The following is a 16529-nucleotide window of genomic DNA, read 5'->3' on the forward strand; positions in this document are numbered from 1 at the left end:
AATAACAAAAGCTTCAGTAATGCCTTTCTTTTCTTTCCTTTTATTATAATCACATCTGGTTCTTCCCCAGCTTGTTAGCAGTACAGTCCTGGTGTTCCCTATATGAACACTTGTTGTAATAATCTGAGCAATCCTTGCAAGGACAAACTTGCACCATTATCATTGTAAGAGTAACAAAAACTAGGACATCCTCCTTGATCCACTGGTGGAGAGAGACAGAGAAAAAGACATTCAAAGGGAGATATTTTAGGCATTGATTTCAGGGATATATGATCCACACTGGAATGGTAGCTCTCTCTTTCCATCAACGATTATGAACCTCAGAAAATTAACAAACTGAAATTTAAGCCTTAGATCTAACAAAAATCTAGATGAGTAACATGTTGTTTCTTAATTTTCCCTCTTTTCCCTTAACTAAATCTGAAATACACTTGCATTTGTTTTCTAAATTGACTTTTTTTTTTCTTCATTTTGTCTTCACCAATTGCTCCTCAAACTACTTTCTTCTGTCCTCTACCTTTATGGTTTACTTAATTGTTCAGCTGTTTTCAGGAGTTGCCCTAGCACCCCACTCTGCACAGGCCAGGCATAACCTTGGAGGCAAAGAAAATATTTCAGTGTTTTTAAACTGGTAGAATCATTGTGAAATTCAGCCTGGTGCCTCTTATTATAATAACTAATTTTCTACTAAATATCCAAGAGGCACGTGATGCTATTTAGAGATCCATATATTTTACTTTCATTGCAAAAAACTTCTAATAATATTGCTAAGACACTACTGTGATGTGGACCATATAAGATGGAGACTGTCTGATTAACAAATTACTAAAATGAGGTATGAGGTACAGATGAGCAAGCTGAGGAGTTAAGTGACATCATACACCTATGAGACAGCATTCTAGTATTCCATAAAAAGCCCCAATACTGCAGTATAGTCATGTGAAACTTAAGCTTTTGCTTCAGTAGAACTATTCACACGCTCATGGCAAACAACATGCACAGGAGTTTTCAGGCTGAGGACCAGAGTGGTGAGTGTGTGGACATCCTAATAATTAACAGAGGAGAAAGACAAGTTCAGCAAACCAGAGCAGTGCTTTTTAACTGCAGGATACAAGTCACCTAGATTGTATGGAGGACAAACTGAACCTCAGGTAATTTTCATTCAATTAAACAGTGGAAGGAGAGTAGCAAAGTTGTGTAAACACATGACAAAATCAGCCATGCTAAACTAGGCTAAGCACAGGGGCAGCACACACTCTGCTTTGAATATCAGACCCTGCCCAAAGGAAAATACAGGTCAGTACTCCTTAACACTTAAGAAAAAAAAAAAAAAGTTGGTGGCAATCAGAGTGAGGGCAAGAGGTGGATAAGGATGACCTTTTCTCTGTCAGAGACAGTGGTCCTCCCTCACTGATATCTGAAAGAGATTAATGCACACGGCAGAAGGGAGCAGCAGCAGCAAAGCCTCAGCAGTGGTATCAGGGGAGAATTTCAGCAGCTGACTCAATTTGCATTCTCAGCAAAAGCATCTTTCCTTCATGCACACACTGCACTGCCAGAAACAGCAGCACATGGCTCCCTATTAATTCCTCATCCCCATTTTAGTGCACCAAGGGCAGGCAATGTGAGCCTTCACCTGCACGTCCAAGCAACCCATGACCCATGAGGAATGGGACAAAGGTGCTGATGCAGCTCAGGGGAGTGAAACAACACTTCAACCTCTAATTGCTTTTCAGTGTTAAAAACCTCATGATTCTAGTTCTGAGTGAATGTTAGAAAAAGACAGGAAAATATCAACATTTCTTAAGGTGACAGTATTTTAAGTGAACTTCACTTTGGAGTCCTCAAGTATTTTACAAATACTTATGAATTCAGGTTTTGCATGGTAGTTCTGTCAAGTCAGTACTACTCTTATTTTACCTATGAAAGAACAAAGGTAGAGGGACTTTGGGAGTGTTATTTTTTGCCACTCTGAGGACCGCCTTTGAGATTATTCAGTGGATCTTGAAAGTTTTTGCTATGAGCACAAATGCACTGGCAGTCACTGAATTCTGGCACTTGAAACTTATTTTTATTACAGTAGGTAACTAAATCAACAAAGGCATATGGAGGACTATTTTTGTTGAAAATAAGATTTTAGAATAGATGTAATTTGCATGTGGTTCTATATAAATGAAGGTGAAATTTTTTTTCAGAAAGGGAATTTTAGAAGATAAAATATGTTGTTAGTTGTGTTTCCATAAGAGGTAATCCCTGCCTCACACTCTTTAAAACCCAGGTAGAAGACAAGGCTCTGATGGAAACATACATATCACTAGGGAAAAAATTAAGAAATAATAAAGGAATACTGGTCAGCAGCTCCAACAGCAACCCTAGCACAGTTTTCACCCAAATACTACACTCCTAACTCTAGTGAATCATGCACGTGACTTGGGACTCCACACATAAAGAAGTGTGGAAGTCTGTTTGGAAGCATGTGATGCCTTTATTTTTTTTTTTCCCCTTATTTATAAGAATTAGAGAGTGTGTCTTTTCAGGAAAGAACCCAAACACTACAGCAATCATCCCTTGAAAGCTTCAGATGCTAATCTTATTTTCATTAACAGTATGTCAGTGATATGGGGATTCAACCAAAATTACTGTGATGATTTCATGTTAATGGGTATTTAAGTAAAAGGTAAAAGACATTAATCAAAGATTAGAGAAATTTATGCTAAATTATTGTGATATATGTATGACTGAAAAGAAGCTTTGAAAGGGAAAGAGATTTCTTCCTTGGAAGAACAAAAATTGAAACATAGAACAAGACAGATTCAAAGTAAAATATGTCTGAAGATGCTCTGAATGACTGCTTTTATTTTCTTTCTCTGTATTTTTCTTGTCCCTGTGGGAAATAAGCAATTTGTCTGGAACAAGTATTTGGAATCAGTAATTTGATGCTATAAATGGAGGATTCAAAGGAAAATTAGTCAGTCAGGGTAGCCTTGGTAGCTGCTAGGGTAAGAATTATCATCACAGTTAGAATAACTAGTTATAAATCCTCTTTAATAAGGCCACAAACTTGCAAATATAGCTGTGATGGACAGTAACATTGAAACCTGACTTAAAGTTCAGTTCATATATAAAGGTTTTTTTATAGCTACATATAAAGAAATCAGCTGATGTAATGCAAAAAAGTAATTTTGGACATATCCTGTAGTGCCTCTGGCAGATTCTGTACCGGGAAAGATCTGACTTAAATTATTCCTCTGTGAATTCAAGTCCTTTAGCTGAAAGAGAGATGAGTGGCAGCCATGACCCTGTGTCCTACTGGTCTCTGAGGAGCAGCATGGGCTACTGAGGGCTGTAAAAAAACCCAAAGCAAAACAGAACAGCTTGAAACTTGTTCTCTCTTGTGTAAGACAAAGTTCGTACTTGGATTACAAAGCTGTAAAAATAGTTTTAACCTACTTCTGCCTTTCTTAGCTCTCTGATCTTATGACAGAGCCTATTTGGGCTCAAAGTTAAGTCTCTCTGGAAAGCAAAGGCTCTTGCCTGAAAGGTCCCCATTGGCGTGAGATATGCTGGGCCTCAAAGAGAGGGATGAGCCAGTCAGATGTCAACCAAAATCCTTTGTTTTGCAGCCAGCCCAGGTCCCCCAGCACCCACACTTAAAGCCACCTCCCTTTTCCAAATTGATGTTTTCAATGAAAACTTGTGATCCATATCTAGTTTTCTGTCAGGTCTCCTTCCCAGCAAACTAGTTACCTGTACAGAAACCCTGAGGAAACCACCAAGTCACCTGTGTGTCCACATGTGGCACCAGCTGACTCCGGAGCCTCCTGAGCAAGTTCACGGCAGGTAGAAAATTGTGTCCTTACTTCCACCTTTGGGAAAGATCTTAAAGAAAGGAAACCAAGATCTGGTGTCACTGCTGAGCACATGGGGTATTTTTCAATGCTTTATAAATTCCATTGCTAAATTCATAAATCCACTTCAGGCAAATTAATGGTTGCTATTTTGTTTACCAGGCTTGAAAGGACTGAGAGCCTGCAGTGACACACTGGATTATGTTGATCTCATTAGCATTTCATTAGTCCTCTACTTCTTCTCATTAAAATCTCAACCTCACGTAATTTCTCTGCTTCTCTCTGTAGATAAGTAAGAAGGCTCAGATGCAGAGGGTAAATAGAGTCAGGCTTTTTCACTGTTTCTGAGGTACGCTTGCTACAGGCACTTACTGAGCCTTGTCAAGCTGATATTTTTAATAATACACTATGTTCTTATTAGTCCTCATGCCTGTGAATCACATTGAGCTGAAATAAATTTCCAGCAGTTGTAGGCTCCATGCACAGCTTGGTGTAACTTCCCTAGCAACGGGGTTCTAATGTGACATGGCTTTGTGCAAAATGTATACCTCAAAAATCTTTCCTGACCTTTTGAAACTTTTGTGTCTCTTGGGGTGACAACTACAGGGCTGTACTGGCTCTTCAGGGTCCCATCCTGCTCACGCACGTCAAGGGGAGATTTGTCCTCTGATTTGGCTGACAGGGAGGTCAGACACTGTCTACCAGATGATGACTGCTGTTCCAGTTTCTGGAAGGATACAAGAATAGCCCATTCTCCCAATGTCCTCCACATCCCACAAGCAAGATATTAGTATGTGAAACATAAGACTATTCAGAGAGGCAGTAAAATTCATCCACTGGCTATTTTAATGTGAGCAATAACTACAGTCCCCCTTAAAAAAACCCACTTCAATAAAGAGAAGAATGACTTTTCCCCAGAAAGAGAAGAGGCACCATGCGGAAAGCAGTGTTCTTGTCTTCTATACGATGCTGTCTGAATATCTGGAAGGTGCAGGCAAAATTCATAAAAGCAAGAATATTTTAGATGCCTTTTGTAGCAGTGCACAATGTCTGGATTTGGAGGAAAAATTGAAAGGACTTTACTGGGCCTGTTTAGGATAGAGTTAATTTTTTTTCATAGCAGCTCATCTGGTGCTGTGCTTTAGGTTTTTGACCAAACCAGTATTGTTAAAACACGAGTGTTACACCTTTTGTTGAACCATATTTGCACAGCATCAAGGCCCCCTCTGTTTCTTACTCAGCCCCCCAGGAAACAGATTGAGAGGTGCACAATAGGCTGAGAGGGGACACAATCGGGCAGATGATCCAAACTAACCGAAGAGATAAACTAACCAAAGAGATATCCCATATCACATAATGTCATGCTCAGCAATAAAAGGGAAAAGAGGAGGTTTTAGGTCTGGTAGTCATCTTGTGCTCAGGAACTGGCTGGGTACCAGTCTACCCATGGGAGGTAAGGAGTGATTGACTTTACATTGCTTGTTTTACTTTCTTCCCTATTCTTCCACTTGTCCTTCACTTATTAAACAATTTTATTTTTGCCTTGACTCCCAACATTTCTTGCTTTTACTCTTCCTTTCCTCTTTCCCCACCCCACTGAAGGAGGGGAGAGTGAGCAAGCAGTTTTGTGGTGCTTAGATGCCCACCAGGGTTAACCCATAATGAAGACTTAAGAATGCTTTTCAGGTTTTCCTCTTTTGGTAAACATTTCTTATGGCTTATGAGTGAAAAGATATTGGATTATTTTCTAAGCATTGTAATAAATCATAGTCTTTAGGGTACCAAACAGTGGGTTTCACGGAGAAAGATGGCTTCAGACTTATTCATTGGTAAGAACTTACAGAGCATTATCTACCATATTTCATACTGGGAATAGTTTGTGAAGTTAGAAGAACCAAATTTTGTGTTAAACCTCTCAGAGTAATATGCTTTTAAGCCTTTAAGGAGCCAGTTACAAATGATCAGCAAATACTTGATTACAAGCCATTTTTCTTACCTCTTATTTTGATGACCACATGCTTACAGCCTCAACACTGGGTCTTTCAAATGTGAACTCTCTGGAATAGAAACTGTTTATATCTTGTGAGGACAGATTTTGGTACAAAAAGATCCTGACCTTTAATAGGGCATTAAAGTGCTTCCACATTAACAAAAACAATAAACCTCCCATGGTTATGATTGTAAATAATCATTTAAAAGTAGTTATTTACATTACTCAATAGGACTCATGTCATAAACATGTACATGTCTAAAAGATAGGAAATTGCAAGAGAATAATGACTTAACATCGCTCAATTAAATATCTATCTGTACTTATGTTTGTTTTCCTTTGTGTGCTACAAATGAGTTGGAGATAGATGGGAAATAGGGGAAGATCAAAATTGGTTCAAAATAACCAAATGGTTCAATTGGTTATTAGTTAGAAAATAGGAAACAAAATTTCTGTAAGTTTCTGGTTGTTGCTCCATCAATCTTTAGAAGGTCATTTTCCCTCTAGTGAGTAATATTTTAATTCACAGACTGCCACTGATTTCATATTTCTGTATAAATACAAGGTTTTGTACTTAAAGGAAGAGATCAAAATATCCACATGGCAGCATCTGACGAAGGAGCAGGAAAAGCCATAGAAGTTACAAAATTCTATGACTGTTGTAATTTAAGGCTATATAGAATTTTTAATATAAATATTTTTATGTATGTATTTGCACATGTATACGTATGAAACATGAGCCCATTTTGGGCTCCTAATTCTACAAAAGCAGTCATGCAACTTTCAATACAACTGAAAAATTGATGTTGTCTGGAGCCAGCCATGCTGCCATTACTTTTTTCAAAAAATAGTTTGTCAAATTGATGCCAGCTGATTTTTAATTCCAGAACATTTACAATGTTAATAATCATTATATCTCTGTCTATTTATTGGATGAAACATTCAAATACTTTCTTGTATAAGATGGAAGTCCCTTCTATGGAGTTCTTTCATGTGCTCCAATCAAACTACTTCACTGCCGAGTCCTCAACCCACTGAAGTAATTGAAAAGAATTCTTTTCACTTCAGTGGCATTCAAAATAAGCCTTGAGCAAGAAATCATCTGGAAATGGTTCACCATCTGACCCACAAAATTTGTTTAGTATTCAGCTTAATGGAGTATTTAATTAAAAAGCACCATTAAGGTGTAAAATAAGGAATATTCATTGTTAGTTGACTGAATTTCATGACTGAAAAAATGCAGAATCAAGATTTGAAGAATACTGTCTCTTCTGGTTGATAATGAAGCTTAAAGATCGTGTTCCTCCTTGATTTAGACCTAAAATGTAGCAAGCCTCATCAGACAGTCCAGAAATACTCATTGACATAAATCTTTTAATGTAGTATAATTTTCGTGAAAGTCCTCAACAATCCATTACAATGCTATGACTAAAAATCTTATACAGTATAAAAAAAAGGTGAAATATGATGCTTGAACACTTTCCATTTAGTTTTGCAAGGTTTATAAATTAGTTTTTCTGCATTGAGCAAGCTCGGGTGCTAACCCAGGGAGATCCCCTTGGTTTCAGCAGTGCAATAGATACATAACAGACGTACCTATACAAACTGTCCCAGAACCAGGCATCCCCATCAGTACATCTGAGCAGCCTTGCTATTGCCCACTCTAAAGAAAAACAGAGGCAAGCTGAACCAAGTGGCCCATAGCCAGAGTTGGGGTTTGCCACCACAGTGGCTCAGGTAGTTGAGCTGGCAACGCTGGCCCTGCTGCCTCTCCCCATTTTGCTCTGTGTGGGGCTGTAGATCCTAACAATTTTATTAACTTCAGCAGTCTTAGTGAAGGCAGTGAGCGTGGTCTGAAAGGAGACAGCTCATTGTCTGCGATTTCTGAAGCCCGGAAACTGTCAGGATTTATCTTGCTTATTTGCTGAAGTTGCTTTACCTTCATGTGGGATGGCTTTAGCCGTGATGAAATTAAAAAGTGTGTGGTGTCTTTCATTCACACATGTGCATGCATGCTCACATGGAGTCTCTTAGGATCAGATCCATAGATAGAAAGATGCAGTGACCCTGAAAGTCTCTGTATCTAGCTTTCAGACATCTAGTTCCCTGAATTCTTGGTATCAAGAGAGATTCCCAAATGAAAAGGGATTCAGAGCAGCCATTCTGCAGGGATTAGCCGAGGAAAGAGACCAGCCTCTTAGTCATCAGCCTATTGGGCACTTCTAGCAGGAGGAACAGTCTCGTGGAAATAGTTTATACTTGTGGGATTGTCGAAGGTCATGGCTAAGTATATATAAAAGGAGCCCTGGGTAGTAACATCAGGACTTCGTGATACATTTTGACCAGCAACAACTGCAAGTGACGAGCCTTGGGCTAATAAATAGGGCTTCAGGACGGGTAGCATCCAGATTGTCAGCCATAAATTGGCATTTACAAGGAGGGCTGGAAGGAGGATACAGGGAGCTACAGACCTGTCAGTCTGACCTTGGTGCCAGGGAAGGTTATGGAGCAGATCATCCTGACGCACATACAGTAAAAACAGGCTACCAGGCCCACTCAGCATGGCTTTTTGAAAGCAAGTTGGCAGACAACACCCAAGTTGGGTCGGAGTGTTGATCTGCTGGAGGGTAGGAAGGTCATAGAGAGGGATCTGGACCAGCCGGATCATTGAGCTGAGGCCAATTGTATGCTGGGTCCCACACTTGGGTCACAACAACCCCATGCAACACTACACATTTGGGGAAGAGTGGCTGGAAAGCTGTTTGGTAGAAAAGGACCTGAGAGTGTTGGTAGACAATTGGCTGCACATGAGCCAGCAGTGTGCCCAGGTGGCCAAGAATTCAACAGCATCCTGGCTTGTATCAGAAATAGTGGGGCCAGCAGTACTAAAGAAGGGATCACGCCCCTGTACTCATCATTTGTGAGGCTGTACCTCGAATACTGTGTTCAGTTCTGGGCTCCTCAGTACAAGAAAGACATTGAGGTGCTGGAGCATGTCCAATGAAGGGCAACTAAGCTGGTGAAGGGTCTGGAGAACAAGTCCTGTGAGAAGTGGCTGAGGGAACTGGGGCTGTTTAGGCTGAAGAAAATAAGGCTGACAGAAGACCTTATTGCTCTCTATAGCTACCCAAAAGGAGGTTGTAGAATGGAGGATGTTGGTCACTTCTCCCAAGTAACAAGTGACAGGACAAGAGGAAATGGCCTTAAGTTGCACCAGGGGCAGTTTAGATGGGTATTAGGAAAAATTTCTTCACTGAAAGAGTTGCAAGGCATTGGAACAGGCTGTACAGGGAAGTGGTTTAGTCACCATCCCTAGAGGCATTTAAAAGATGTGTAGATATGGTGCTTAGGGACACAGTTTAGTGGTAGACTTGGCAGTGTTAGATTAACAGTTGGACTTAATGAACTTAAAGGTCCTTGCCAATTTAAATCATTTTATGTTTCTGTGGTTCTATAAGCATGAAATGAACACTAACAGGCTCCGCAGTACCAGCCTGGAGATGCTTCCGGGCAGCACTTTGGATTCTCAAGAAAGTCTTCTGGCACTTGCAGGGTTTAAGAGGTGAAGCAAGAGTTGTGGAGACTGCATGTCTACTTGTGCTCCAGCCTCTGACTACATCCCTCTTGTAGCACTCATGTACCCAAATCAGTCCCTAAATGGAAGAATGAGTCCTTGTTTTCAAGGCAAGGCATTTTCTATGTTTCACGCTATTCTTTCTCTCTGTGTGCTCTGTTTGATAAGTATAACTGTTCTTTAGCGAAGTTGCTACAAATCATAAAAGGCAAAAAGCTGTGTCTAAGCCTAACCACTAATGAAACCAGTTCATTGATTTCCGGTGGTACACAGTGTTCTCCAATGCAATTAATTGATATGAACTGTACAATGGATTTTGTTCTCTAATTTTATTCTGTTGTTTCATGAAAGTCTAATGTGATAGAATAAATTAGACTAGTGCCAACTCAAGGAAGAATGCTTTCATTTCTGAGTATTTTAGGTCATCGCCACTGACATAATAAATGTTTTAACAAATGGAAGAAGCTAGGGTCCATTTAAAATGCTTCTTCCGTGCCAGTGTCTAAAACAGTTGCTCATTTAAGAACTATCTGCTTGTTTCTGTTAGGATACAGTTGTTAATAATACTCACCAAGGTTCATGTTTCAGCCATACTGAACTGGAAAGCTTGTTCATTTAACAGGAGCTCACATACTCAACTGGGACAGCTCCTGGGAATTGGTTTCTATCTAATGGCAGCAATGTGACAGTGATGGAGGCTTAATTAAGATGTAGCGTAGCTTCCACTTAAACAGAATATCTAGTCAGATGGTGTTACCACCATAACTGATGCTTCAGAAGATGTGAACAGTGAGCTTCAGTTGACACTGCTAAATAAATTTTTAGATCTGTCCAAAATAAGACTGCTAAAAAAAGGGTGATAGCAATTAATGCATTTTTTTTCTGCTTTTTTATTTTCTTAATCCTAATTTTTGGCATACAAAGACATTTAGGTTAAGTTTAAGCAACCTCCTTAGGTCATTTAGTACAACTGTTTTGGAACAGTTGACCATTGGCTAAGATGATAACAATAAAAAGTTTGTGTTATTGTAGTAAACCAAGGCACCTGAGTTCATTGTTAAGGGCAGGATTTCACTGTGATTGACTATGAAGTTAACTCACTTGTGTCAGTTTTGGTTTTATTTTGTTGAAGTTCTACACATCAGCATTTCTAAAAATACTACAGGTGATACTGCTGTAAGATATTACTTCCACTGCACAGGGAACCCCTCTCAGATCTGACTCCTCCAACATATATATACAAACAGGCACGTTCCCAAATCTGAAAATTATGTCTTCATTCTTGCTATCAGTATAAGATCAGGCTGCATGGAAAAAAAAGTGTGCCTGGCACAATGCCTGTAGCCCCTGCAGAAAATTACTTCTATACTGTGATCCCAACTGGTCTGTAATACTCCCTCCAGTCATGCAGTGACTGAAGTCTCGTTGAAGTGGGAGGGTTTTTCCTACTTCTGCATTTGGGGTTGTGCACACAACCCCTGCGTGCTCTGGGGACTAGATGGAGGCCTTTTTTCCAGCCACTCAACCAACAGTCTCCTTGCATTGGAGCTGTCATGGGAGTCTTCCTGCTGCAAGTCGTGCTCCAGCCTATACAAGTCCACTCAGCAGACACAGTCCTGCGGGAGCAGATGCTGCATGAAAGATACTGCATCAAAAGCAACACCTCTCTGGAAATGTCCCTGGGCCTGACAAAGAGGGATGAAATAATTTCCCTGTATCTGTTCCACATGGAGCTGTCTTTTCCAGTGTGTGTTCCCAGGCTAGCAGAGGTCTCAGAAAGACATTTCAGCAAATGAAGCTGCCTACCACTTTCATGCAACAGTCATAAATACTATGTGACAAGGGAAAAAAAGATGCAAATAATGATCAAGCATTTGTAATCCTCATCCAAAGGGAGGTTTGTACCATATATGTTTTGTAATCCATCTACCTTCCTCAGAGTAAGCTCAGTCACACTTAAATTATTTGGACAATTGGTCTTCTAACCTGTTTTTATAACTATTATTACTGGAGATTTTATGATTTCACTAAGTAAATTTCATAGCTTCATTCTCCCAAAATGCAAATCAAGTTACATTATTATGGCTGTAATAATTTCAGCTCTTTCACCAAGCTGTCTAATAACTGATCCTAGGCTGTGAGCCCACCTGCCCTTTGAGTGCAATGGGAACTATAGTTGAAGAGTTTATGTAGAGAAGTTTCTTTTCTTGAGGTATTTTGCTATAGAATAATCTCAAATGTCTTTTTATTTTTTTTTCCTTTCCCTAGATATTACTTCAGAGATTTGAAATCTCAGAAGCTTCATTTCATTTTGCAGCTTTAGTGGGCAAAAGGGTGGAAAGCAAAGGAAAGGAAAACTATGCTGACTTATAATGTTTCTGCCAAATAACTTCAAATAGAATTTAGAACATAGCACTAATTCTTAAGACTTCTGACAGAAAAAAAAAAAAAAAAAAGAGAGGGAGAATTAGTGAAAGATGCATAGAAAAATAAATATATGTCAAAAGGAAAGAAAGAGAGGGCATAAGGCTTGAAGAATGAGACATAAGAAATGAAAGAAGGGAGAAGAAGAACATTGTTCCAACAAGAAGTCAGAAAATAAGAGAGATGAATTAGATTCTTCAGGAAAGAATGAACACAGTCTCAACAATGAAGAAGTGAGGCGAGGCCCAAAGGAAGATGGCAGGTTCACAAAACAGATAGAATTAACTTTTGTGCTAGTGGTTTTCAAAAGTTTATCTTACTACTAATGGAAAACAAAATTCTTCAGAAAACAACCTAAGAATCCAGGATGGGAAAAATATTATAGAATTAGCACCTATGTGTTTCATATATAAAATCTATGCATTTTTATTATTGCTAAAGCATGCAATGAACTCAAGGCAAAAAGGGATTTAATGGCTTCCCAAGAAGTGTGTTGCAGAATAACAAGCCTCTAAACTCCCAATATTTTATTCTTTCTAAAGGAATAGAATGCTCTTCCTATTTAATCAGTAAGCATTCATCCATGAGCTTCTACATGAGAAAATGAGATCCTAGGAAGAATACGTGAAAACACACAGGGCATACCCTATGCACATCTATTCCATAAGGCTAAAGATTCAGTGAAATTACTATTAAATTGGAGTAAAATCCCATTGGCAATAGGACATTCCAGTGATCTTTGCAAGTGTTACCTGTATCTTCTACCTTCTTGTTTTCTCAGGCGCTCACATGCCAAAAACTCAAGAGTCCTTTAATTCTCAGTGGGAGACTATCATCTCAAAAATCAAATCATCAGCACCACATATTCTAAAATAAAGTGATGAAGGAAAATGTCGTCAGTGTCTCGACTCAGAATGAGCCACTTCAAAACATTTAAGAGAGTCCATATTTCAGATTAACTTTGGCTTCTAGTGCTTATCAATGATGAAATAAATGGCAATTTGAAAATGATAGAGGCAGAGAAGCGCAGGCAGAGGAGGGGGAGTCACAGCACTACCCACACACTGCTCAGACACAGAAAGCAGCATTAGTGCCAGACAGGACAGTGTGAAGAGGGTAGGCAGAGCTGATGTAAAACCAGATATGAATAACTTTTTCATTATTAAAACTTGGATGATAAAAACTTTTTCTCAGAAAAATTTATCTTTGGAAAAAAGGGGTTATTAGGCACGAGAAATAGTTTCTGAAGCAATTCCAGTTAGAGAAAAACTGCTAGGAGAGAATGAGCATCCTTCGTGTCACTCAGTTAACCCTAAACATCACCCTGGGCACAAATGTGTAGCAATGGATGCCGAGTCTCCTCTGCTTTCCATAGGACTATTCTAACCTACAACCACTGAGGATATAGCTCACCATTTTTGCAAAAATTGCCATCTGGTAATTTTTTTGTTTGTTTCCAGTGGTGGCATAGTCACAGCTTTTGTTGAGTCCTCAGAAAAAAATAGGATTGAAAATTCAGTAATGCAGCTTTGTTTATTGCCTGTTAACTGTTTCTGCCCTTCTTAATTTATAGTAGCTGCCGTTCAAGGGTTTTTGATAGCCAATGTTAACTCTATGTACATAGTTAACTTTATTAGTTACAGATAATCACTTTATAGGAAAAAAATGTTGACATTTCCATAATAACCAAAATATTAATTTAGAGATTATAAAGTGTGGGTCCCAATAGAATTTTGTTCTAAAATATGTTCCCCTTTTCTCATTCCTGCAGACTGTCCTGTCTGTGTAGGTTTTCTAGGAGCCAGAAGCATACTGTTAACCACATTGTTTTCCTTACTGAGGAAACCAGGCTTTCTCCTGTTTTGATTTTCTTTTCTTTTTTTTCTATGTGAGATAACTAGAGAAGAGTTCACACTAGAGTCAGAGGTGAGGTAGACAAAGTCAAGGTGGGTAAGTGGTTGTCTGATTCCACCAAAAATGCCTTTGATCTACTCTGGTCATCATCTGCTGGCAGAACTCCTGTTCACCTCAAAAGCAGAAATGGTTTGGAAAACGATGATTGCCAGATGCTAGCGGGGCCAGAAAGTCACATCCCCAGAGCCAACAAGCTATTAACTTTTTAATTTATAAGGGATTTTCACTGTGTCAGGATGGATGTAATTGTCTTCAGTAGTTTTATAAATGAGCTGTAAAAAGAAAAAGCAGAAAACCCTCACCACTATACTGTGTCTACAATATCGTTTTCGATAACCCCCAGCAGAGGGGTTAGCTACAAAGGCATTTTCGTGTTTTCCTGCAGGTGTCCTGCTCTACCAGAGTTTTATGGCATGTAGGGCATGCCGAAGGGAAAGGTGGGGAGAGGGTCTCCCACCTCCCTTTGACACATGGACGTGCTCACCAGTGAGATGGGCCTACCATACAATAAGGAAGCCCAGGGACTGTGCCACTAGCACACAGCAGTGTCCTGATAGTCAGTATCTGGTCTCACATTAGCGTTTTTTCTTCTTATTTTCATTTGTTGAAAGTTGTATATAAAAATAGACCAAGACATTAGCTAAATAATGTGTGAGGTGATAACTGAAGAAAATGCTGCTGTAATAAAGGCTGAGACTAAATTGCTGTCATGGCTCTAAAGAGTTTAGCTTGAGTCTGCACCACCACCAGTGTCACAGGTCACTAGAGGCAAAGAGAATTGCTAAAATGGACCACTTGGGGAAGGGAATAGGGAATAGGTTGCACTGAGTATACACATTACCCTCTTCCCATTCCTTGGCTCAGTCTTTGTTAGAATAGCTGATGCCTAGTTTGGAGAGGCTTGACTGAGTATGATGAAGAATGAAAAATCAATATTAGAATAGCAGATATTATTTATTTCCTGGGGAGCATAGAACATAAGGCTCTCAGAGAACATTACCATTCTGCTGCAGACTGCTCAAGCATACTTTTTCTTTTATTTTATAATATTTGCAAGCTTAAATAAATGTTTGATATCTTTGTTTCCTGGCATATATATGAGAAACAGATCATCTACCTGAATGAGGTCAATTCATTCTTCCACTGAAACACATAAAAGATAGAAGAATTGCAGATGTAGGCCAGACGGAACAGCCGTAAATCAGTATGATCTCACTAATATGAAGAACAGCACCCTTACATCAACTGATATACATTATCTTAACTCAGCAGATGTCACTCCTTGGCCCTATTTCATATTTTCCCAGCCTGCCAATACTCCAGTCTCTGTGTTGAGGAATGCTCTGCTGGTCGCTACTTTTCCATGCTAGCCATTCTGAGCTGAGAAACATAGACCTATGTCTAGGCAAGCACACCATATGCATTACCATATATATTCACTTGATTAAACATTTCTTAAATGGCTACAATCATAGACCGTTTGCACTAACTTAGACTGGACAAGTTTAATTTGCCTTTGCTTAGAGAAGGCTGACAGGAATACCATGTGTTCAGTCAGAGGAGCCATACCAAAGTATCTCTCACAGAGGCTGCCTGTCTCCCTGGAGCATTGGTCCCATTGCCAAGCCATTGACCCAACTGTGCAGTCTTGTCAGAGTCATAAACAAGGAAGACTGGACCAGAGCATCAAGGATAGTATAGCCCACAAACAAAGATTCAGATGGAATGTAATATTCTGCGTTGTTTGATTCTACTATAAAAGAGGACCAAGATGTGGCAAGGATTGTAGTGGGTTAAGGGAATGCCATAAGATGTTATATAAACCATGTTGTCACAGGAACATGGGCTTCAACACCCAACCTGATAATTATTAGGCTGAACATGCTGATATGGGTTTGATGCAATAATCTTGGTTAAAACTTTGCCACAGAACAAAGCCTGTAGCCATTTAGAGCACTCCAAATGTTGATATCTTTTCAACATAAATTTTCTTGATACCTTGTTCTTAATCTTGTTCTTGATACCTCTACACTGAAGCCTGAGTAGTACCCAACAAGGATAACACCAACAATGATGTACACCATGGTGATCTCTGTCCTTTGTGACCACTGACAGCATGCCTATTACAGGTGGGTGTTCACTGGTATGTAACTTTGCACAGTAGCATGCGTGGATATAGCTGTGGATATATTTGAAGGAAATCAGGATCTTGTCATGGATATTCCAGTAGCAGACAAGGAGAATAAAAGTTGCAAATCATTTGTCCAGCACTATTGAACAACCATGAAAACAGCAAGGAAATGTTTGCTGACCTGAAACTCTTCTACCTTGCCTCAGCAATTCTCATAGTATTATTAAAGACAGGATGAGATTTCCTTTACATCAGGTATATTACACGAGGGTCATATATTCATTTTTAAGTACCCCTGAGACAAACATTTCCTTGTGTTATCCGCTAACAAAAATTCTTGACTAGTCACCCCCTAAGCCTCACTTAGTCTAGCATTGATCACAGCATTTAGCATCTCTCCTTCTGGGCTAACTCTATGGGTCGTCAGCTAAATTGAAAGCTATGGCAACATGCCCACCAAGTCATGAAGGCCAGTCCTATACAGAAAAATACATGCAATTCAAAAGGAGCCTAAAACATAAGTGAGAAAGTATCTGAAACTGTGTCTTCCAAACCATTTTAAAGTGTAAGTATGCTCACAGATACTGCAATGTTAAAAATCAGAAGTCAGTGCTATAAAAGAAACATACATTCTAGGTACTACCATTT

This window comes from Nesoenas mayeri, assembly GCF_963082525.1.
Source record: "Nesoenas mayeri genome assembly, chromosome: 3".
NCBI classification, from domain to species: domain Eukaryota; kingdom Metazoa; phylum Chordata; class Aves; order Columbiformes; family Columbidae; genus Nesoenas; species Nesoenas mayeri.